This window comes from Artemia franciscana, chromosome 13 (genome assembly GCF_032884065.1).
Source record: "Artemia franciscana chromosome 13, ASM3288406v1, whole genome shotgun sequence".
Classification (NCBI taxonomy): Eukaryota; Metazoa; Arthropoda; class Branchiopoda; order Anostraca; family Artemiidae; genus Artemia; species Artemia franciscana.
This window is the reverse complement of record NC_088875.1, coordinates 13,024,012-13,049,901: the sequence shown is the minus strand read 5'-3', so window position 1 is coordinate 13,049,901 and position 25,890 is coordinate 13,024,012. Positions and strand designations below refer to the sequence as shown.

Here is a 25,890-nt window from a genome sequence, read left to right as displayed (position 1 = left end):
TTTGACCCAAATTAAATTTTTAAGAGGACTTTCTGATTGAATAAATAGTCAGTGAAAAATTCTAATTAGTTCAAATTAGTACTAGTTAAATATCATTTAGCTTAGCACTAGCTCTCCATAAGGAAATACTACAAAATTATGGAAACTACTTTAATATGTTCTAAATTTCATTCTAAATTAACGTTTTTATAAGTTCTTTTTTTAAAATTCAGACAATATATCTCCAAAATGGAGACCGTTAAACTTGCCCCTCCCCCTGATGTAGTCCAAATCATTTATATCCTCAAGGAATTTTCAGTAAGGCTAATCTTTTCTTCCCGTCGCTGGTTTACAGTTTGTCGTTAAATTCTTAAGAAAAGTCACACTACTGAAAATTTACTGCGTATATAGCCTATAATTTCGGTTGTATATTTGTATATAAGAAGGTGGTGCAGGGGGGGGGGAGGAGGGAAAGTGAAGTTTAGTGGTCTGCATTTAGGAACGATGTAAGTAAGTATTTTATCATAATATAAATAGTTTCAAGGATTGTATACTGTGTCAAACAGATAAAAGTTCAATAGGAATGACTCCTTTTATTAGACAGTGGTATCCCTTTTGAGATTTTTATTTGTTTGCATAGAAAGACGTGGTTATTTGGGACCTCTTTTCTGCCAGAAATAAATTGAAGGAACCCCCTCCCCTTATTAGTTTCTGCAGAACTATGTAATTCTATAACAACATTAGTTTCTTACATTATTGAACGATTAATAATTGTATACATGTATAGGCTATTTATTTATTTATCTGTAAATTTTCATCGAAAATGACATTATAATTCTCTATGAAAATTGGCATTAGGCCAACATAATAACCATAGAATAGCCAAAAACTGGCCAAGGAGTCATAAGGTCATATATCTCCTATGCAAGACACTAATCCAGTGAATGAAAATACAAAATTATCTGAATGAAAAAAATAAAATAAAAATTTAGTGAATGACAATATATTATCAATGTGGACTCATCAGGAGCATACTACTAGACTGGTAACAACGTTTTATACTCTGTCCATTTGAGAGTGGAAGCACTAGAGTGGTGCCAATTTTTTTGCGCGCTATCTTCTCCTTTTAAACATTTAGAAAATGAAGATTTTGATGCCAATTTTTGTCGAATTTGGAACCATATATTTTTCATTGGCGTTTTCCCCTTATATTTTGAGTTTTTTTTTACCTTGTAGCCTTTTAAATTACCTTTTAATTAGATTTTAAATTAACCTTTAAACCTTTTAAATTAAATTTTGAATTATGTAGATAAGAAAAGCCCCTCCAACATTCCTGGTTAGACCACTCCTCCTCCCCTCCCAAAAGCAGAAGAGTGTGCAAAAATGGACTTTTTTCTTGAATCTGACCAGTACTAGCTACTCTGCTATCCTAGAAATGTGCCCCCTAGTTTGCCTATATGCCAGGCTGATTGTCTGAATTTTAAAATACTAATTTAGATAGTGATAACCAAATGACACAGAGGTTGCCAACTCCCTCCTACCTAGTGTACATATCGATGTGCCGCAGTTCTGCCACACTTTGTTTCATGCTGCACTTAATAAGCATTAACTTGAAATGGTTTCGAATTATTGTTTTCTTTATGCTATAGAACGGTTTTGAGATGGGGCAGATCCCGTTATAGAATTTTAAATCTTAAAAAGATATTGCATTTTTGGGAGTATCTCAGCTCCTAATTAAGATGGAGACATAAACATGCATTAAATTATGGCTTTTCAGATAATTTTCAATAGTGATATGCAACACAAGCAGGGGTGGATCGGCTAGGTGCGCCCCCTCCTCCCTCTCTCTCTCTCTCTCTCTCTCTCTCTCTCTCTATATATATATATATATATATATATATATATATATATATATATATATATATATTATCTCTTCTTTTTTTTATCTCTTTTTATATGTGTATATGCGTGTATGTATGCATATATATTTCCTGATTATTTCATTGGAGTCTATTTTATCTACAGATCTACTTAATTAATTTAGTCTGTTCAATCTATTAGTCTATTTAGTTTTGTTTTCTATAGTTTTTCATTTTATTTATACTTTCCTCTCTTCTCCTTTTTGCTCCTCTCTGTGAGTAAGTGATTATTTTTTTTCTTCTCTGAGTAAGTGGCTCGTTCATTTTCCCCTTTTTTATAGGCCAAAGAGCCTTTGGGGAAATAGTAAAATGTAATATTGTATGTGCGTTTCGTGATGAATAAATCTTATCTTATCTTATATATATATTGCATTTAAATGTAACATTTAGCATAAATATTTTTGTCTCACAATAATTCTTCCAAGAGATCTGATGGGTTACGACTGATCTAACTGCAAATTTCGCTCTTCTCGCGGTCATAGATCTTCTAACCACACGTTTCTCTGTTCTTCATTTTCGTTTTGGTTTGTTCTGATCCTCACTATTGCGTATCTGTAAACGAATATTTTTATTGTTCTTCTCTTTCGTTTTTGAGTCGCTGTGGTTCTTGCTGCCACTTATCTTTTTAACTGCATATTTCTATGTTCTCCAATTTTGTTTTTGACTTGTTCTAATTGGCAGCTTTTCTAATATTCTAACTAAATATCTCGTCGATCTTTAATTTCGTTTCTCATTGCTTCAGGCTTTTTTTGGTGCCTTTTGCCTTAGCTGCTTAGATTGGTCTTGTCACTTTTGAGGGTCTGCATTGTTCTGTATCATCCGCCGTATATGTACATCTCTCATTGTGCTCTCTTGATCTTGTCTCATTTGATGGCTCAGTTTGTTCATTTTGGGCTCACCTCTTTTTTGTAGTCATTTTTTGCTTACGCTAATTTAGTTTTGTGTCCTCTAGATATTATGAAACTGCTGAAGATGCCTATTGATATTTACATCACTGGATGTGGACATGTGAATTTACATATTTCTAATTTCTTTGTACAAATGCTTCTAAAACGACTTTATAATACATTTTCCTTGTATCTTCGCTTTCAATCTTTCTAATTGCTAAATTATGTAATCTTTCCTAATTTATTGTTGATATGGGATAGTTTTTTTTTATTAGTTTTAGTCTGGAAAGTGATATCTTTCCAGAAGCAACGCTTACGGGAATTGTAAGAACATTTCACAATAGCGAAAACCGGTTGTTCATTTTGATGGTGGCGTGGAGTCCTTTCAAACGCGGGGTCCGATTTGGCCCAATCCCCCTTTTACCTACCCTGAACACAAGCGCCTTTAAAAATAAACATTTTTCCCTCAACAATATTTAAAAACAAAATTAAAAAAGCTACCTTTTTAAAATTTTGAAAAAATTAATGTTGCCGATTGATCTGAGCTTAAAACACAAGCAAAATCTTGACCCGGCAATTTCTAAAGTTTTTAATTTATTATGAAATAAGTAACGAGGGGCTGCCGACTTTCATAAATCACGTGCTGCATGTGCTATGTGCCAAGCATGACATGTCAACCTTAGCCACGCGTAGTAGTACTGGGCAGCACATGTAACGCTTCGAGATGTATAATGAAACGTAGGTGGTCCTTCGATGAGTAAAAGTGCTTAGGTTCCTTGGTTCAAAAATAGAAGTTTTTTGCGCAGCCAGGAAGAATCCCCAGTTTGTAAATACTGGAGGAGAATTATGTGAAGATGCAGTTTTTATGGCACTTGGTATTAACCAAGTGACATATAGCAATCGCCAATTCTGTCGGTCTGTCTGTCTGTTGGTCTGTCTGTCGGTCCCGGTTTTGCTACTTAAGGCACTTCCAGGTAAGCTAGGACGATGAAATTTGGCAAGCGTATCAGGGACCGGACCAGATTAAATTAGAAATAGTCGTTTTCCCGATTTGACCATCTGGGGGGGGGGGGGAGTGGGGGGCCGGTTAATTCGCAAAAAATAGAACAAATGAAGTATTTTTAACTTATGAGCGGGTGGTTGGATCTTACTGAAATCTGATCTTTGGAATGATACTGTGTCTCAGAGCTCTTATTTTAAATCCCGACCGGATCTGATGACATTGGGGGGAGTTGGAGGGGGGAAACCTAAAGTCCCGGTTTTGCTACTTTAGGCACTTCTAGGTAAGCTAGGACGATGAAATTTGGCAAGCGTATCAGGGACGGCACCAGATTAAATTAGAAATAGTCGTTTTTCCGATTTTACCATCTTGGGGGGAGTGGGGGGCCGGTTAATTTGGAAAAAATAGAAAAAATGAAGTATTTTTAACCTATGAGCGGGTGATTGGATCTTAATGAAATTTGATGTTTGGAATGATATTGTGTCTCAGAGCTCTTATTTTAAATCCCGACCGGATCTGATGACATTGGGGGGAGTTGGAGGGGGAAAACCTAAAATCTTGGAAAACACTTAGAGTGGAGGGATCGGGATGAAACTTGATGGGAAAAACAAGCGCAAGTCCCAGATACACGATTGACATAATCGGAACTGATTCGCTCTCTGATTTTTTTTTGGGGGGGGAGTAATTCTTAAAAATTAGAAAAAATGAGGTATTTTCAAATTACGAACGGGTGATCGGATCTCAATGAAATTTGATGTTTAGAAGGATATCGTGTTTTAGAGCTCTTATTTTAAATCCCGACCGGATTGGTGACGGGGGTGGGAAGTTGGGAGGGGGAAACCTAAAACTTGGAAAACACTTAGATTGGAGGGATCGGGATGAAACATGGTGGGAAAAATAAACACAAGTCCTAGATAGATGATTGACATAAACGGAATGGATTCGTTGTCTTTGGGGTAGTTGGGGGGGTATTTCTGAAAAATTAAAAAAAATGAGGTATTTTTAACTTACGAACGGGTGATCGGATCTCAATGAAATTTGATATTTAGAAGGATATCGTGGCTCAGAGCTCTTATTTTAAGCCCAACCGGATCTGGTGACATTGGGGGGGGGGGAGTTGGGAGGGGGAAACCTAAAACTTGGAAAACACTTAGAGTGGAGGGATCGGGATGAAACTTGTTGGGAAAAAAGCACGAGTCCTAGATACATGATTGACATAACCAGAACGGATCCGCTCACTTTGGAGTAGTTGGGGGGGGGGGGTTAATTCTGAAAAATTAGAAAAAATGAGGTATTTTTTACTTACGAACGGGTGATTGGTTGATTGGATATTTAGAAGGATATCGTGTCTCGAAGCTCTTATTTTAAATCCTGACCGGATCTGGTGACATTGGGGGAAGTTTGGGGTGGGGAAACCAAAAATGATGGGAAACGCTTAGATTGGAGGGATTGGGATGAAACTTGGTTGAAAAAGAAGCAGAAGTCTTGCATACATGATTTACATAATTGGAACGGATCTGCTCAATTGGGGGGGTGGTAATTCTGAAAAATAAGAAAAAATGACGTATTTTTAACTTACGAAGTAGTGAGCAGATCTTCATGAAACTTCATATTTAGAATGACCTCGTAACTTAGATATCTTATTTTAAATCTCAACTGGATCAAGCGTAATTGGGGGGGGGGGGGCAGTTTGGGGGACTGGGAATCTTAGAAAATACTTAAAGCGGTGAGATCAGGATGAAACTGGATGGGAAGAATAGAAACCTGTCTAAGATACGTGACTGACATAACTGGACCGGATCTGCTCTCTTTGGTGGAATCGGGGGGGGGGGGTAATTTTGAAAAAACTGGAGCTGACCTTTAACTAGTTTGGAGTGGCCTGGTTTTTCGGGTTAACCTTTGTGAATCGTGGGTTTGTTTTGCGAATTAAGTGTAAAGGAGAGTAGTGTGTAAAGAAGGATTGTAAAAGACGATAATTCCCATTTATGTTAATTAGTTTGGTAGACTTAAGCCTAAGGAAGACTGCCTTTTGGAGTATATGTCATCAAGTAGGAAGGTAAAACTTTATCAGATTTAAATTCACAAGGTGATTCGAATGTCCTGTTGAAGAAATGAATGAGTTGTTAGAGTTTGGAGGGTTCATTGCGCAATAATAGGTTCCAAATTTAATGTTATCAAAACAATTTGCTTAAATTAGGAATAAATGAAGCTGAATAAGCGATGCAGATAACGGTTCAAACAGTTTATTGCAACGAACTGTAAGTAAGGAGCGTCCGGGCTCAATAGTATCCGAAATTCCAAAAAACGATATTTTGATACCAATAGATATATCAAAAGGATTGAATTTTTATGCTGATTTCAAATATATAAGTTTCATTAAGTTTGATCTTACCCACCAAAGGTTAAGAGCCTGAGAAAATTTGTCCGATTTTCGAAAAAAAAGGGAAACACCCCCTAAAAGTTATAGAATGTTAAGTGACCTTAATGAACATCACTTCATCAGATTCAGCGTATCAGAGAACCCTACTGGAGTGGTTTCAAGCTCGTATCTACAAAAATGTGGAATTTTGCATTTTTTGCCAGAAGAAATATCACGGATGCGTGTTAATTATTGTTGTTGTTTTTCTTGGGGTGATTGTATCGACCCAGTGGCCCTAGAATATCGGCAGATGGTTCGTTCGAATGGATATTAAAAGTCCAATGCCCTTTTCAAATTATTAAAAAATTGGAGAGCAACTACGCCCCCTCCCACGCCCCTTTTTCCAAATAACTTAAGTTGAAGTAACTTAAGTTTGTACCTAAGCTTTGAATTCCGTTCCAATTCTTTAAGAACGACTCCTGGAACACTATTGCTCGTTTAATTAGAACAATAAGAAGTTTTTTTTTAAAGTACTAAATAACTTTAGCGTAAAGAGCGAGGTGTTGAGGAAGAGCAACTCCCCTTACATACGTAATAATTTCTATTCGTTTTAAGTTTTATTGTTTCTCCTTACTTTCAGCTAAAAAACATTTTTTTAATTTAATTACGATGAAAGGATGAAGGCAACGAGAAAATTAACCGGGTAGATAGCTTAACGTATCTGGGCAGCATTGTTATAGCTGAGTGGTTGGCACCCCAGACTTGAAATCCTGAGGTCAGGGGTTCCAGTCCTCGTGTCGCTGGTTACTTGGTTTGGAACGAGGGTCAATGGAATGACTCTGCAAGCTCAGGCAGAGTCGATCCATGTGTAAATGTGTGCTTGGAGAAATCTGGGAGAAAAACACGGGATGTGTCGGATGATTTGCCCCCAACCACCCATTGCACTCCCGGTCGAAGGGATCGAATCAGCAAAATGGATTGGGCTTTACATAACATATATATCAAATTGATCTAAGTTATAAATACGTAGATGAGAAAAGATGGCAGGTTGAATAAAACGATCAAGTTAGCCCATTTTAAGTATGGTAACTATGGTAACGCTTATAGAGGTTTGGAATCCAGTCTGATCTATACTGCCGCTTGTCACACTTCACGGGCTTAGTACTCGGGAGTAATTTAATCTGGGCTTTAGTGAAGGGCTGTGAAAGAAATATCTCCCGTTTTTTTGTTTAAAGGAGAAATATCTCCTTTTTGTTTTTAAAGCCCCCAGGGTAATTTCTGAGGAAACTTGTTATGTATGAAAACCCTTATATTTGCACTCTGTTCTAAATCCTAGAACTGTACCCCCCCCCCCTTTAGAATTATTTTTTGGTTTTCTTTTAGACGATTTTGTTAATATACATCTATAATTTTTAACTATTAATTCTTCAGGGATATTCAGGGAATCTTCGAAAATGCATTGGGAGGATTGAGCTAGAAACTTGCAAAAGGTTAAAATGCACAAATCCGCAAGAAAAAATCTGTAACACATTTCTGTCACATTTCCTGTTGAGATTTGGTCTTGTACAAGTACGTTTTAAAACGGTAATTGATTTCAACCCAACGTGCATGCGGCAATACACGTGTCAGTCTAGTTCCATCGTTTTAATAACACAAATTTAATACAAAATACAAATTATGGTTGTCAAGTCATGCAATCATTTGTAATAGATCGATATTTAGCTGTTTTTAAGATCTGCTTTTTCTGTTATTTTTTATGCGCCTTTAAATCAGAGTATCTTAAGTGGCATTTTGATTGAATGCTCAAAAAGGGGCTTGAGCTTTGTTGATGGTGATTGCTAATCGACCATTTCCTGTGTCGCCGTCGTCATTTATATATCCCCCTGTGCCCCCGGCGTCCCCGTTGTAGTTGTGTCCCGGTCGTTATTTATATTCCCTGTGTCCCGGTCGTCATTTGTGTCCCGGTGTCCCAGTCTGTGATTTCTCTTTGAGTGTCCCTGGCGTCATTTATATTCCTTGTGTCCCGGTGTCCCGGTCTGTATATACATTCGTTTCTGAATTGGTCTTTTTTTTTAGTTTTTAGTTTTTTACCTTTTTTTAGTTTCTTTAGTTATACCTCATGATTCTAATGATTGCCCTTGAGCTTTGTTGATGGTGATTGCTAATCGAACATTCCCTGTGTCCCCGTCGTCATTTATATATCCCCCTGTGCCCCCCGGCGTCCCCGTTGTAGTTGTGTCCCTGTGTCCCGGTCGTCATTTATATTCCCTGTGTCCCGGTCGTCATTTATATCCCGGTGTCTCGGTCTGTATATACATTCGTTTTTGGAATGGTATATGATGAAATAAATTTTTGTATTTTTCCCCTTTTTTCTTTTTAGTTTTTTCTTATTTTATTTTTTTTAGTTTTGTTTTTCTCCTTTATTTTTCATTTTTTTTTTCCTTTTTTTCTTTTTTTTCTTTTTTAGTTTTTTTTAGTTTTTTAGCTTTTTTAGTTTTTTTTATTAGTTTTTAGTTTGTTTTTTTCTTTTTAGTTTTTTTGTAGTTTTTACCTTTTTTTTAGTTTTTTTAGTTTTTTTTTACTTATGTCCTGGTCGTCATTTATACTCCCTGTGTCCCGGTCGTCATTTGTGTCCCGGTGCTTTGTTGATGGTGATTGCTAATCGAACATTCCTTGTGTCCCGGTCGCTTTCTCTTTGAGTGTCCCGGTCGTCATTTATATTCCCTATGTGCCGGTGTCCCGGTCGTCATTTGTGTCCCGATGTCCCGGTCTGTAATTTCGTCAGTCGAAAACATGACGTCAGTCAACACACAAACATGACGTCACCCGACAGACCCACACACACACAGACTACTTAATTTTATATATATATATAGATAAAGCCTTTTCACTAATATTCCTAGCTGCAGTCCAAACTTTCTTACCTATGACGTGATCAGCAATATTCACAAATTGTTTTTCTAAAATTATTCGGTTCATCCTCTACATTGTCAGAATTTAAACTCTCCAGTTGAGTATTCAACTGTTCCTGGAAAGTTTCGCTCAAATTCTCAGCCTGGAGTCAACAAAAATCAACTAAAACCAAAATCTCAATGCCCATGAAATCCCACGACAAACAAAGGGTCGAGTTCATATTCAGAAGCTGTTTTTTTTCAAGAAACATAAACAGCATCTTGGTTACTTGTGTGTATAATTTTCTACATGGAATATTACTAATTATCTTCAAATTCTTCAGAAACGCTAGGTCCTTGGCCCTAATTATCTGATAAATGTTCTTTCCAAATATTTAACACCACTCGCTCTTGAAATATATTGCTTTAATCCTGGCCTTAATATCAATTAAATATACATTTTGTCCCTTCTTTTAACTCTCTTTCTTATTTTTGTCTTGGCTAAGATTTACGACACGTCTTTAAAAAATTCACTAATTATCTAGCGGCTGTAAATTCCGACTAGATAGTGACTCTTCCAGTCAAATCAGATGGATACAAAGCCAAATGCTAGACAAGGATGACCTTAAATCAAAATATATTGATTCTTGAACTCTGAAAATATGATATGTAATTAAAGAAACACGGAATTAAAGACCTTGGATTTGTCGGGGCCAATGATCATCACTCTCGAAGAGAACAAACCTCCAGCAAGATGTATTGTTTTTTTTTTTTTTTTTTGAAGTTAGTTAATTCTGACATTTCTTGAGTTAATAGTATCTTTTATCTTTTTCAAATGCCTGCATTTTAATATTCTTGCCTTTGTTATAGGTTTGGTATAGGAAGTTATCTGAATGCTAGAGAGGCGCCATCTACAAAAAAATCTGATTATAGACAAGAGTATCGTTTGATGATAGTCAAAGGTTTTCTCCTCCACTCTAGCCTTTGAGCTTGGGGATTAGAAGTGGCGTGAAAAGACAATCGTTCAAGGAAGATTCCTAATTGAATTGAATTTATAAAATAAAAACATCCAAAGTGTTTTATAGACAACAAAATAAAAAACAACAAATACTTCAACTTAGGCTCCCCCGTAAGACTATGTGGCCAAGACAAAACAGGGAAAAAACAAAACAAAAAATTAAACATATACATCCATCAAACATTTTAAAAATAATACACTCACATCATCAAGCTGGACTATCTCGCCCAACCCCCCCAAAAATAGATAAATAAAAGATACAGAAAATCCAAGATAGGCATGGGAGTAGTACATGATCCTCCCTACTCAAATAAATAACAGATCTGATGACAATCAACTCTACGTAAAAACCGGGGAAAACTTAAATTATTAGCAAGAAATTCACCATAATACTTCTTGAAGATAACAAATAAATGAGAGCCCTGTGCAGATACCGGTAGGGTGTTCCAAATCATGTTACAAGCTATCAGAGGGTTGAACTCAGGCCGTATTGAGGGAGTATGAGGTATCTCTAAGGTGTTTGATGTGTGGAAATGATAGATCGATTGCTCAGAAGATATAATACTATATGATATAATACTATATGGAGCAGCAGGAAGCTGGCCATGCAACCTAAAAAAATGAAAGAAGCACAAGACAGAAAAATAAAGAGATCTCAAATCAAGCAAGGCCTTAAGTAGGGAACATTTGATATTCTATATAAGAGTATTTGCTTTGTTATATAGTTTTGAAAGTGGCTTCAGTAACGAGGGAAAAGTTGACATCCGAAATATAATGCTAAACAACGCTGTAGAATAGGATTCTAAAGACTGGCCCTGGAAAAATTATTAAAAGTCTTTTAGGTCCCTAAGCTTCAGGACAATTCCTTTTTAAGATGGTTAATATGATACTTAAAGGAAAGATATAAAAGAGGAAAGAGGTTTTATCGCCCTTGAGAAGGTTTGGTCAGTGCTAGGGACATAAACATATTAGACGTTATTAAACTTGGTGACCTTACTTGCATATAATACAACGTAAATTTCATCCTCGAATGTTATTTTTAAAGAAACCCAAAGAATTTCTGGATTAGTTATGTGTATTATATTGTATTTGGTTTGTTACTGATCAGCTTTAACTTCTTCAGAGGAGTCTCTTAAAGCATGTTAGCTAATTATGTTATATTATAGACTGATTTTGACATTGCTATTTTTAACTCATTTGAATCTTGTTTCAATTTTATTTTATTTATTTTTCTGCTATTATTTTAAATTATAAAGAGAGAGCTTGAATGACGAGAAATGAAAAACACTTTAATGGAGATATTTTCAGACTTAAACCTTCTAAGTAGCTTGGAATTCAAGACTAGAATATTTAATTGGAATATTATTAGCTATTTGATTAGAATAAGAAGCTTTTCTGTAGTACTAAGAACTTGAAAGTTTGATGATGCTTGGTAATAGTGGATGCATTTTATGAAGTTTTTTTTTCAACCTATGTAAAAGGTGAGAAATGTTTCAAACCTGATGAATATCTGAATTTTGTTATTACCTTTTTAGTGAAGGACTCGTTTAATAATAGGCAGCACAATAGCACTCGATGATTAGAAAAGTCTATATGATAAGAATATATAATATATTCAGAACATAACGAATATTAATACATTTTCAAAAATGATATCCCGTAGTCAAATACTAAACATACCCTTGTTTTATTCGTATATTCACAAGTCTATTAGGATGGTGTTGAACCAAAAATAATACTTCTAGCTTTCAAGACAAAATTAATGTATAAAACCTTTAAACCAAATTTAAAAAAAAAATTATTTCTAGGAAAGGGCAACGAAGCTTGAAGAATGAAGTTATTTGTTCTACCTTGAGAAATGAGGAAGACCGGCGAGATTGGTTTACTCCTATTCTAGTTTTTCAAGGAATAATTGGATACGATTTATTAGGGCTGACGTGTACAAAAGATGTTTTTCAGCTTAGATGGTATTAAACATCAGTCGATAAGTAAAAGCAATTGCTATGTCTACAAAGTAGTAAAACAGCTTCCTTTTAACTGAACTGTTTCGCATAAATTAACCCACAAGTCTAGAGAGCATACAGATCATCAAATTTCCACAAAATATATGAGTTCCAGATACCATGTGTTGCAAAGAATATGTCCGGTCCTGCTGCAAGTGTAAGCAAATAAAATACTATAAAATAAACACCACTTTCAACAATCACGATGAGAGGACAACAAGCTGCATTATAAAAGGCAAAGAGAAACCCTTTAATTCTCAATGGATTATTCTTCTACGTAAAAGAAAGATATTGCTTCTCTCATTTTACCACTTTCAAAAAATCCCCCAAAAAAAGAAATTACAAAAAAGTAGTAAAGAAAATACACAATATACAAAAAGGAAAATCTTCTTTCACATCATTGCTTTTTTACAAAATAAACATTTGAAAGTTAAACGATACTTATTTATTCAAAAACGACTTCTTTAATCTATCTTGGTTGCTTCCTGAAAAGCAACCTAATAAAGAAAAAACCCTTGCCCATAGTAACCAAAATCTAAAAACGCGTTAAAAAAAAAACCTGATTGAAGAATAACAAGTATAATTTTAATTAAGCTTAATGATCAAATTTTGTTTCAAATATAAATTAATGGGTTTTAAAAAAAAATACCTTGAAACCCCATATAAATTTTGTCAGACCGAAATGAATACTGAACTATTGTAATTACCACAGTCGAAACTCCCAAAGTAAATCGTTTTTTTTTATATGGGAAGCTTGTTTTCTTTAATTTGCGACTGTGGGGTGTTTTAGGCAAACAGACACCCCACAGCGGGATACTGAAACATTATGGAGAGATTTTTAAAAGCTCATTTGACTGGAAATTGCTTTATCCTTGTACTTTTTGTAAGTAACAACAAACAATTTTAAAGATGAATATAAACATTTTTGAAAAAATTGTCTCTTGAAATACACGATGTTACACTCATTTGCCGTCAAAAAGGGTTTTTACTTTAAAGAGTGGATTCTGGAAAACTAATGAAAATATTATTCGTTCTTTACAATGATTTGCTAAGAAAAATTCTAAGGCTTTTCTTAGTTTAGGGTGCATCTTTACCCGCAATTCGTTACACGAATTGTTTAATTAAATAATTTTACTACTGTTGGTTTGGTGCGAAGCACCACACCAACAGCTAGTATAAATATATATATATATATATAAATATATATATATATATATATATATATATATATATATATAAATATATATATATATATATATATATATATATATATATATATATATATATATATATATATATATATATATATCTTTATATATAAAAATAAGTTGTCTGTCTGTCTGTCTGTGGATCAGGTGATGTCATGTTTCTGTGTTGACTGACGTCATGTTTTCGACTGACGAAATTACAGATCAGGACACAAATGACGACCGGGACACCGGCACATAGAGAATATAAATGACGCGGGACACTCAAAGAGAAAGCGACCGGGACACAAGGAATGTTCGATTAGCAATCACCATCAACAAAGCACCGGGACACAAATGACGACCGGGACACAGGGAGTATAAATGACGACCAGGACATAAGTAAAAAAAAGCTAAAAAAACTAAAAAAAGGTAAAAACTACAAAAAAACTAAAAAGAAAAAAAAACTAAAAACTAATAAAAAAAACTAAAAAGGAAAAAAAATAAAAAAAGGAAAAAAAAATGAAAAATAAAGGAGAAAAACAAAACTAAAAAAATAAAAATAAAAAAAACTAAAAAGAAAAAAGAAAAAAAAACTAAAAAAACTAAAAAAAAGTAAAAACCAAAAAAAAAATAAAAAGAAAAAAAGGGGAAAAATACAAAAATTTATTTCATCATATACCATTTCAAAAACGAATGTATAGCCTATACAAACCGGGACACCGGGATACAAATGACGACCGGGACACAGGGAATATAAATGACGACCAGGACACAGGGACACAACTACAACGGGGACGCCGGGGGGCACAGGGGGATATATAAATGACGACGGGGACACAGGGAATGTTCGATTAGCAATCACCATCAACAAAGCTCAAAGGAAATCATTAGAATCATGAGGTATAACTAAAAAAACTAAAAAAAAGGTAAAAAACTAAAACCTAAAAAAAAGACCAATTCAAAAACGAATGTATATACAGACCGGGACACCGGGACGCAAATGATGACCGGGACACCGGGGACACAGGGACAAAAATACAACGGGGACGCCGGGGGGCACAGGGGGATATATAAATGACGACGGCGACACAGGGAATCGTCGATTAGCAATCACCATCAACAAAGCTCAAGAGCAATCATTAGAATCATGAGGTATAGATCTGAATAGGGATTGTTTTCCCATGGACAATTATATGTTGCATGTTCAAGAGTCGGTAAACCTGACAATCTATTTATATGCACAGACAATTGGACAGCAAAGAATGTTGTATATTCGCAAGTTTTACGTAGTTAAAAACATATATATATATATATATATATATATATATATATATATATATATATCTATACCTGATTATTCTAATGATTGCCCTTGAGCTTTGTTGATGGTGATTGCTAATCGAACATTCCCTGTGTCCCCGTCGTCATTTATATATCCCCCTGTGCCCCCAGTATCCCTCTTGTAGTTGTGTCCCTGTGTCCCGGTCGTCATTTATATTCCCAGTATCCCGGTCGTCATTTGTGTCCCAGTGTCCCAGTCTGTAATTTCTCTTTGAGCGTCCCAGTCGTCATTTATATTCCCTGTGTCCCGGTGTCCCGGTCGTCATTTGTTTCCCGGTCTGTAATTTATCTTTGAGTGTCCCGGTCGTCATTTATATCTCCCGGTCGTTATTTGCGTCCCTGTGTCCCAGTCTGTGAGGTCTCTTTGAGTGTTCCGGTCGTCATTTATATTCCCTGTGTCCCGGTCTATAGTTTTCTTTTTCTGCTTTATTTTTCAGTTTTTTTCCTTTTTTTACTTTTTTTTCTTTTTCAGTTTTTATTTTTTTTATTAGTTTTTAGTTTTTTTTTTCTTTTTAGTTTTTTTTTAGTTTTTACCTTTTTTAGTTTTTTTTTAGATTTTTTGTATTTTAGTTTTTAGTTTTTTGCCTTTTTTTTATAAGGCAAAAATAGTACACATAGTAAAATAGTACAATATTGCATTAGTAGACGGTTGAACAATACAAAAATGGACTCTTAGGTAGGCCTAATCGAAAGTTAACTTTGTGCGCAAAATTCTTCTATTAAATATTTTTAAAAGAATGCACAGACCTGTGTAAACTTTACGAGTGTAGAAATAAACTAAAAGTGATTTAAAGATGGTAAATTGTCAAAATATTTCCAGCAGAGGACCCCCTAACCCCCTGTTTGCATGAGGTTTGGATCCACTAGATTCTTGTGGGCAACCTCGAAAGACCTAAATCGGCAACCTCCTCGTGATGGTGGTGCACTCTAAAAATAAGAAAAAATCGATGAATACAAATTTAAGAACATGCTTGGAAAGGAATAAAAATTAGAAATCATGAAGTTGTTGTAAATAGTTTGGAAAGTTGGTTTTGGATTAATGTGAATAATTTCGGTTTATTCTTAATATTTTGTTATTACTTATCCGTTGTTTTAATCGAGATATGACCTTTTTATGCATCAGGGTAATTAATTCCTTCCCTTTTATGACGGGGGAAAAATACAAAATTGATGTACGTCTTTTGGGCCAAATACGGTATAATATTTCAAGATTTGAACCTCGAAGATTTTTTTTATTGTAAAATGAACTACTCCCCTTTCATAGAAAAGATAAAAAAATCTGTCCTGGATGAGAAATCAATTACAACTGCCAGTGCTTAGTTTGGCTCTCCAATTCGAAATATGCCATGTAGATTTTTCAATCAGTTCGTGGTAACAAGCTTCAAGTAAAAACCGATTCCTGCCAAATATAGTCATACTCCCAAAAAACGAATGTTTACAAAACCCTAATTCCTGCTGGAGCCTTGTCAGGTCTTACTCCTCTCTTGAAGAGGTTGAATTGGACTTAAAAGTCGATAAAGTGTGGTTGATATGTGACAAACCTTCTTTGTTGCAAAACTTCTTGTTAATCTTCCGATAGCATGAGTTTTGTGTAAGCACCCTCTCCTTCCTTGTTTTGCTGCTAGCCTTGGGTGTACGGGTGAGACCCCTTTCATCATAACAGAAGGAAGCTTTTTTTTAAATCAAAAAAGCTTTAGCTTTGAAAATGCACTTTGAGGTCAATCCTCTTCCCTGTGTCTATGTACACACCCAAAGGTCCTCTGTGCTCTATATCAGGTAAGGTAAATATAATATTTGATTCAAAATATTTTTACATAAGAATATTGACACAAAGATTGTAAAAAAAATTATTTATATATAAGGTGAATAAAATTTTTTTACCTAAGAAATGGAGCCCCAACCCCAATCCAAAGGCTGGTCCCTAAAAACTACAGTTACCTACTGAAAACTACACAAACCAAGCTTTATTTCCTTAGCTTATTAAACCAAAGAAATATAGCACCAAATAATATGTGGTGCTATATATGTGGTAAGGCAAATACAATATTTACTTCAAAACATTTTTCATAAGAATATTGCCACAAAGATTGTAAAAAAATTACTTATATAAAACCTTTTAACCTAAAAATGGACGAAACTTTTTTTTTACCTAGAAATGGAACCCCAACCCTGATGCAAAGCCTAGCCCCTAAAAACTACAGAAACCGAGCTTTATTTTCTTAGCTTATTAAATCAAAGAATTTGATTTGGGCAATACATATGTGGGATAGGCAATGTTCAGCACATATATAAGATAACTATTAGGATGTATATTTTAAAACCTTATATTAACTTTTCTCCATTTTTAAGAGGCCAACTTATAGATAGATAAATAAAATGAGGTTTATGTTTAATAAAAATATATAACAAATATATAGATACATACAAAATATATATGTAAATATATAATAAAGAGTTATAGAGAAATAAAATGAAATAAATAAAACAACATATAAACTTTGTAGATGTAAAGCTATATTTATATGGGCTGTTCTGTCACCATGATGAGCTGTTTAGAAATTGTACATAATTAGAAATAATGTTTACGTATAGAAAAATGCTAGAAAACGTTAGAAACGATTGGAAAAAAGATATATAAAAAGAAAAAAACGATGATAGGTTTACATATGCAAGGTGTTTCCTGTTTTCCTTTTTTGCTAAATAACATTTTTGTGTTTTTGTTTTATTTTCTTGTTTATTTTGGCCTGTTTAGTGAATTTTTCATTTTTTACATTTAGTAGAGGTTTCTGGACCAGAAACCGAAAGTAATGGTGGAAGTGAAGAATGAAAAACTTAATGTCAGATAAGCTAATTAGAGTAAAGCTAGGTAACAGGAGCTATTTTGAAATATTCCACAAAATAGCGTACCGATTCCTGCAAAAAAAGCATAAAATACTAAAAGAACGCTTTAAAATTCTTCAGGGACGCACATATAGCAAGAGCACAAAAAAGATGTAAATTTATGTTTGGAAATTTATTTCTTTTGTTACATTATTTTTTATTTCTTTTACTTCTTTATTTATTTCTTTATTTCTAGGGTACCGATTCCTGCAAAAAAGCACAAAATACTATAAGAACGCTTTAAAATTCTTCAGGGACGCATATAGAGCAATAGCACAAAAAAGATGTATATTTATGTTTGGGAATTTATTTCTTCCTAAATAACTCAGTAAATGATTTAATGACTCCGCTGATTTTTAAATTAAAATCAACTTGGTGGAAGTGAAAAAAAACTTGAGAGACATGGCTAATTGGAGTGAACCCTAGAAAAAACTTGAGATCCATTGATAATTGAAGTGAACCCAAGAAAAAATTTGAGAGCCATTGCTAATTTGAGTGAACCCAAGAAAAAACTTGAGAGCCATGGCTAATTGAAGTGAACCCAAGAAAAAACTTGAGAGCCATGGCTAATTAGAGTAAACTCAAGAAAAAACCTGAGAGCGATGGCTAATTGGAGTGAACCCAAGAAATATCTTGAAAACTATGGCTAATTGGAGTGAACCCAAGAAAAAACCTGAGAGCCATGGCTAATTGGAGTGAACTCAAGAAAAAACCCGAGAGCCATGGCTAATTGGAGTGAACCCAAGAAAAAACTTGAGAGCCATGGCTAATTGGAGTAAAACCAAGACAGAGAGTCTCAGTGAGAGGCAAAGCTGGCACAACTAGCTCATAGAGGTATTTTGTCAATTATTTACACACTATACTCGTTATATCTAAAAATGGAAAGTCACTGAGATCTGAAAAATTGTTTTCGTTAACGAACACAATTAAAAGTTTCTTAGTACTTACATCTAGTTTTTGATTCGAATTCTTTGAATTTTCCTGACATACAATCACCATTTTCTTGTTGATAACAACTTCTTTACGTCTTTTATAAGCAACTGTTCGTATTTGTTTTCCTAGAAAAAGACCAGAAAAATCAGATAAAGGTCAGCGAATAATCACAATTAAAATATGATTCAACTAAAGTATAACATGCAATCCAATATGCTTATATTTAAAATATGTTTCAGAATAATTCAACTAAAGAGAAAAGGAGAGATTTTTCTCTTCTGGTGAAAAGCAACAATAGGGTAACTTAAATCCAATTTTAAAATTGTCAAATGTCCCAACAGTCAGGCCTATCATATGGGAGAGTAAACTAACTTTGGTGTAACCGATATTATACCTAGAGGTGAAACCCCATTAAACCTTCATATGGTAGCAGATTTTCTATCTGGAAAATAGGGTAAAAGTTATATAGCATGTATGGTTTAGAAGTTACACTTAATAATTACAAAATCAAAAATAAGGGTTCAAAAGAGAGATCTTTTAACTAATGGCCTGGGTCCCTTTGCGCTGGACTGTGCGTAGAGGTAAGGGAAAAACCGTGAACAGGATGGTGGCGGGCTGTTAAATAATAGCCGGGATAATGACCGGGTAAAAATAGTTGGTAAGCCAAATAAATAAGACACGCAAACGTTCTTTGTGAAAAACATGAACTTGGGTTCTATTCAATACCTAAAAGGCCCCCACTAGGCTAAATGCCCACCAAATAACGGGCCCAGCTGTAAAAAAAGCAATTTAAACAATAAAAAATAAGCCTCAAAACACAACTCTGCTTCTCGTCTCACCTCAATATTCTTCTTCTTTTCTTCGTCCAACCCTGTGGATTACCACAGCTTCTGCATATAGGCGTCATCCGGCTATAGATTAACTACCATGGAAAATGGCTTAAGCATCGAGACAGTCCAAATAATAGGGATACATGACCAATTTCAATAAGCTTTCGGTTTGAAGTGGATGGTCGTCGTGCTCTGATCTGGTGGGAAGGCGGTTGGGCCTGATCGTGCGTCCGAGGGGGGATAAAAATACATGACAATCAATACAAGTCCAGTATAAGCTGAGATCCAGCATCAGTTCCTTACAAGTGATTCAGGAAAGATGGTCTTCTCAGTGAAAGTTCAACTAAATGCAATTCTCAAATTCCTAAAATAAATAGGTACTGACTAATTTAGCGCTGAGGCTCTTGTTGCACAACTAACTAAGAATTTCTCTCGTTCTCTCAATTTTCATTTAAGAGTAGCAAAGAAACGAGCTTGCCTCATGAGAGGGCATCACACATCTAAGTGGATTGGCTTCAATAGCCTCTCAGCCTCCCATCTGTGGAAGCAACTTCAAAATTGGATTATAACTAAACTTGCCCTGTAGCATGGATTAGATTTAGTAATGACACGAAGCACCAAAAGTTGCAGGAATGATTGGTGTAAAGGGGTATGGTTGTGAAATTAAATGCACAAACGCTCGCTATATTCTCGGCCTTGGGGCAACTGAATTGTAGCAATTACCGATACCAACTAAAGAAACTTTAAACCTCAAATGTGGACAATTAGCTCATATTGAATCTGGTGTCATTTAACACCCGATATTTTTCCATACTTTAGGGTTATGAAGTGTGCTTTAGCTCTATTGATTTACTTTTGCCAGGTATTTTACTTAAACTTGCATCTGAAGAGGAAGCCAAATAGCACCATCTTTTTTAACCTGTTGCAGTATTTACCCGCTTCCACTGTGTCAAATTTTAAGTCGTTAAAAATTAAAAACGTTCTTCGATCAATTTTTCAGTAAATTATCTGTTTCTCTGAGCTGAACCAATACTACACGTAATTAAAAAAAATCAAAATAATAATTAGAGACGGCCAGAATTTCCAGTGGGAGGGTATCTGAGGGGTGGAGGACATTTATTCAAACTACCCTCTTACAAATTCACACTTAGAAGTAATCAAAGGATATTAAAAAAGGGTAGATCTTCAGCCGTATGATTTCATAAATTTCATTTCATAAAAAATACCCAATTTATAAATTTGAAACTACCATAAAACAACAACCTAGAACAGAAAACAAAAGTACCAATAAATTTGTTTTCCAAAATTTCAAGCAATCTACATCTAAAAAAAATATATATATAAAATATATGGAATAACAGTTAGGCAGAACCAAACATATATTTTAATCCGTTATCTGAGAACCTCGAAGCTGTACTTTTACTATTTAATACTTAAAGGGTATCAAAGATGTTCAAAAAGGTACAGGGGCCTTATTGGGTGAAAGACAACGGAGTTTTTAGCCCTTCCCACCTCTGTTTTGAAAAAAAACAAACTTTTTTTTAGCTCTTTCCTTTAAAATATGAGAATATTAAAAACCCACCCTTGATTTTAATCCCCCCCCCCCTGCCCTTAAATTTTTGCAAATTAACGCAACTGAAAGGGTAAATTTTCCTATATTTTATTGGTAAAGCTATTTTCACAGCATAAAAAATACTGACTTAGCTCTTTGCAAAGTGCACTTTGTGACTTTGCACTAAAAATAATAAATCACTAAAGCCAAAAAATCACAATAATTTTTTTTTCTCCAGAATTTCAACCTATCTAGACGTGAAAAAAAAGGAGAAACATAAAACAATAGTCATAGAACGTTAAAACTTAAGCCAAGAGTGTATATGAAAATATTCCACAATTTTTGCAGATTACTTTTCTAGTGTTTAATATATATATATATATATATATATATATATATATATATATATATCATGAAAAGAGAAATCACCAATGCTACAGCACAAACACAAAAAAAAAAAAAAAAAAAAAAAAAAAAAAAAAAAAAAAAAAAAAAAAAGACAGAAGGAGAAAAGGAAGGCTGTTTTCCTAAATTAGTGATTAATATAGACCAGCACTTGAATGAGGCCTTAACCCTACTCATCCATACAATCAGATAGGTCAAACAGCATAGCCACACACAATCAACCATAAAGAATAATCCATGGACAGGCAGTCATGTCGTCAATAAGTATAAGTCGTCATTTACCGAACAATAGAAAAAATAATATAGACAAATAATTCAGAGGCAACACCCAACATAAGGGCTCATCAGGAGAATACACTGGCCTATATAGGGTTTCGCCACTCTAAATTCTCTACCCAGCACAGTGTTGTGGCTACCACAGAATATCCATGGCATCCTATATACATATAATACTACTACTACATACATATAATATACATATATATATACATATATATATATATATATATATATATATATATATATATATATATATATATATATATATATATATATATATATATATATATATATATATATATATATATATATATATAACGAAAAGAGAAATCACCAATGCAACAACACAAACACATTAAAAAAAAAAAGAAAAAAAAAAGAGACAGAAGGAGAAAAGGGAAGACTGTTTTCATAAATTAGTGATTAATATAGACCAGCACATGAATGAGGCCTTAACCCTACTCATCCATACAATCACATAGGTCAAACAGTATAGCCATACACAATCAACCATAAAGAATAATCCATGGACAGGCAGTCATGTCGTCAATAAGTATAAGTCGTCATTTACCAAACAATAAAAAAAATAAAGACAAATGATTCAGAGGCAACAACTCAATACAAGGGCTCATCAGGAGAATAAACTTGCCTATAGGGTTTCGGCTTGTTAGGACAGAATTGCCCCCAAAAATTAGAGTAAGCTCCAGTCCAAGCTTGGATCCCATCCCTAAGCTTGAAAGGTTTACTTTTACTTTTTAAATACTTCATATCAAAAAAAAAAAAAATATCAACTGAGCACCATGTATTATGAGTGATTGATGAATTTCGAATACGGCTTCGAAAAAAATTGCTAGATGTTTTTTTTATTCTGTAGTTTGACTCTACATTTTTGGAGGGATGAGTGCATGACATATTCGCATGCTTTAATTCATGGACCTTTCACTAGGAATTTGTAAGTAGGCATTTCAATGTTTGTTTGTTTTTTAATTAGAAATAACACACAAAATTAAACCAAAGCCAAACACAAGAAGAGGGGTGGCCTTCTTGGCGTCATCTACAAATAGAAAAATAATTATCATAATTTAATGGAGGGGAGGGGAGGGGGAGATATTACTCCTTCTGGATCCACCACATGTCCCCCTTACCCTTGATTTGACCAGTGCTTACTTATAGTTATGGTTATTTGGAAGTGTACAAACGTTTTCAGGGGGATTTTTTGGTTGGGGTGAGGGGGGGGGGGTTGAGAAGAGGGGAATATGTTAGGGGGACTTTCCTTGGAGGAATTTATCATGGGGGAACAAAATTTCTATGAAGGGAGCGCAGGACTTTGTAGCATTATTTTAAAAAAAATGAAAAAATAAATATGAAAAGTTTTTTCAATTGCAGAATTAAAATCACATAAAAAAAGAACTGAAATTATTAAGCATATGATGGGCTCACCTCCTCCTAATAACTAGTACTTTACGCTATAGTATTCTTAGTAATTTCAACTATTTATTCTACGACTTTTGTGATTCAGGGGTCATTCTTAAGAAATGGGGACATAATTTAAGCTTTAGTGTAAAGAGCGAGGTACTGAAGAGGGGGTGACCCCTCTCAAATACGTCATAAAAACATACAGAAATTTGTTACGTAAGCTATTTTATACGTCTTGTATATCTTTTACTAATAAAAACATTCGTAAAGCTTCTTGTTGTTATAGTTAACCAACCTTCGTTTTTCACGAGTCGTGCTTGAAGAACTGGGACAAAAAGTTAAACTTTACCGTAAAGACCAAGGTATTGAAGTGTCACCAACCATCCTCACACACATAATAATTTGTGTTTGTTTTTAGTTTTAATGTCACTCTTTACTTCCAGTTGATTTTTTTTTTAATTTAACTTTTGATTGTTTTTGAATAATTTAACCAATGAGTCATTGCTCTTAACAGTTAAATGATAATTTAATATTTTTGCCTAATAAATTGTTATTATCAATATATCAGTGTTAATAAATTAATTCTGGCCTAAATATTATTATATTTCTTTAATTGTTATTCTAATTATATTATTAAATATTGTTAATATCCTATGAATTTATGTTATTTTTTAAATATTATTGATTTAACCAGCGTAATTATAATTAATTAAAATGAATAAGTAAATTTTTAATTATTTTTGTTTATTGGATCGTTAATGTCTTAATAATTTAAGGTGTTTTTTTGAAGAAGCAACCTCTTGTTAAAGAAGAAGCAGGGATGACTATGTCTCATGAAGATTCTGGAGACACCACCATTGGAAAAGAGGACACAATATCTAAGGTGACTGGTTGATTTTTTGCCTGCTAGTTTGGGTGCGCATAATGAACTTGAAACACGACAAATTTTACTATTTAAAAAATTTTATGACTATGACAAATGTTATGAATTTTTTCACTTTTTTAAAATAGCAAGGATATCAGAGTAAAATATATTTTACCCTAGATCTCTTAGTTCTGTTTATACCTGAAACATACCATTTTAAATATCTTTTGGGTTTGTTTAAAACTAAAAAAAAAAAAAAAAAATTAAGGACAGTATCCCATTTTTATCAATGTTGTCATACTGAACTGTGAAAATAGGAAGTAAAACCAATAATTAAAACCAGATAATTTAACTAAATAGTTAAACTTAACAATGCTTATAGTCCATAGAAATTCCAATTTTAACGATCTGTACGTCCTCAAAGACAAGTAGACCTTCAAAAGAATGCTATACCATCACAAAATGTTTGCTATTGTCTGTTTTTAGCTTGTTTTCTGCTGATTTCCCCCCTCCCCCACATTCGTTTTTTATTTTAAGTTTCGCGTAGGAAATACAACAAAAAATTAAACCAAAGGAATGAAAGTCGCCTTTTTTTTCTCTAGGGTGGGAAGTAAAAAAAATCTTAATTAAAAATAATTACGTCATGATTATAAGTGAATCAATGCTGACATTTTCGTGTCATGTTATAACTGTTGCACAGATAGTACAACATTTTTTTTTTCTAGCCTCTATATTCAGTATCCCAGCAATCGTGAGAAGTAAAAAAAAAAAAAAAAAAAAAAAAAAAAAAAAAACAACTTTGGTCTGATTTTAATATTAGAGATGTTAATTAATTAGAGCCGTTAGCTTTGTGTAAATTGTATTGAAGACAATTAACAGAAATAACCCCGATTTAATATATTACCCCGAGAAAAAGTAGTTTCACTTTAGTCATGTGAGTAACTTAGTAGCTAGTCACGTGACTTCTAGAAGTGGATACTGGATTTCAAGGTGTTGACCTCTGATAACAGTCATAGGAGCTTTGGAAAGCTTTGCGTAAATTTAGCAGACTGTTTCACGTTCTCATAAGCTCTATTAAGCAACCAAGTTGGAATCCATACCCTATCACGTAAAAATTCATGGTAGTGATGCAATGGGGGGGGGGGGGGGCTTTTTCAATGTGTTCATCTTATCTGGTTGATGTTTGGGAAATGTGCAAGTACTTTATGAGCTAAATAAAAAATAGGTGGGGCCAGTTTCTGATTAGACTATGCGTTAAAAAACATGAACGTTTTGGGATACACCCAGATTCTTCTGGAGGCCGTATTCTCCCTAAATCTCTTAATTTTGCAAATATATTTTCACAGCTCCAGCAAATTCACACAATACGTCAGTTTTTCTTGCTATTTTGATGACTTTGAGCATCTTTGCCCTCGTCCATCTCCGAAAACAGCAAAGCACTTGAATGGATTATGATTACCTCTTTATAAATTTTTGCTGACGATCATCTAGAAATATTATATGGTTTCAATTTTAAAAAAGGGTACATTTTCTCCATTGAATTGTGTTTACTTTGTTTTCAGGAATCTTGGTTTTTTGATGAAAATGAAGATATTTTGGACTTCGAAGAACAAGAGCCAGAAAGTGATGATTATTATGCAGACACCGCGAAACCAAAAAGAAGACGTACGATTGTTGTTCCTGAGAAGGAGTGTGCATATATAGTGTTTGCCTCAGGCGGTTTGGTGCTGCTATGAGAAGTTGTAGTAATAGTAGCTTCTAATTGATTTTTTTATATAATTATTTAAAAAATATATAAATCTAATTTAATTTACAGTTTCACGCCTTTATCAGGATGTAAAGTTGTTTTCCTATACTGCAAAAAGCGACTATGTGCATTGGCGATGGCTAAATCAGATATATAAAGTAAAAAATTTACTAAATTAAAGAAAAACATATAATATTTTTAAAGACGCATTATATAATAATCATTTATTATATAAAATATAAGAACATGTGTATTATATGAAATTTAAATAATAATGAAAAATGTTTATTGATTTTATATACATTTTTTTAAAGGAAAAATATATAATATTAACATATTATGTAAAACAAATATGATAATAAAATCGAAAATATAATATAGAAATAGCTAAACATA

At 33.8% G+C, this 25,890-nt stretch overlaps 1 long non-coding RNA gene across 3 annotated transcripts; it reads left to right on the top strand.

The window, feature by feature from the left end:
- Positions 1-385: 385 nt before the first annotated feature.
- LOC136034536 (uncharacterized) lies at positions 386-25,556 on the top strand. Of its 3 annotated transcripts, none has more exons than XR_010619196.1 (5): positions 386-485; positions 11,862-12,020; positions 17,664-18,301; positions 23,659-23,765; positions 25,310-25,556. It is a non-coding gene; the product is annotated as an uncharacterized LOC136034536 (long non-coding RNA). The 3 variants fall into 3 exon arrangements; XR_010619197.1 differs by having other exon boundaries at positions 424-489; positions 11,862-12,041; XR_010619195.1 differs by having other exon boundaries at positions 425-489.
- Positions 25,557-25,890: the final 334 nt, after the last annotated feature.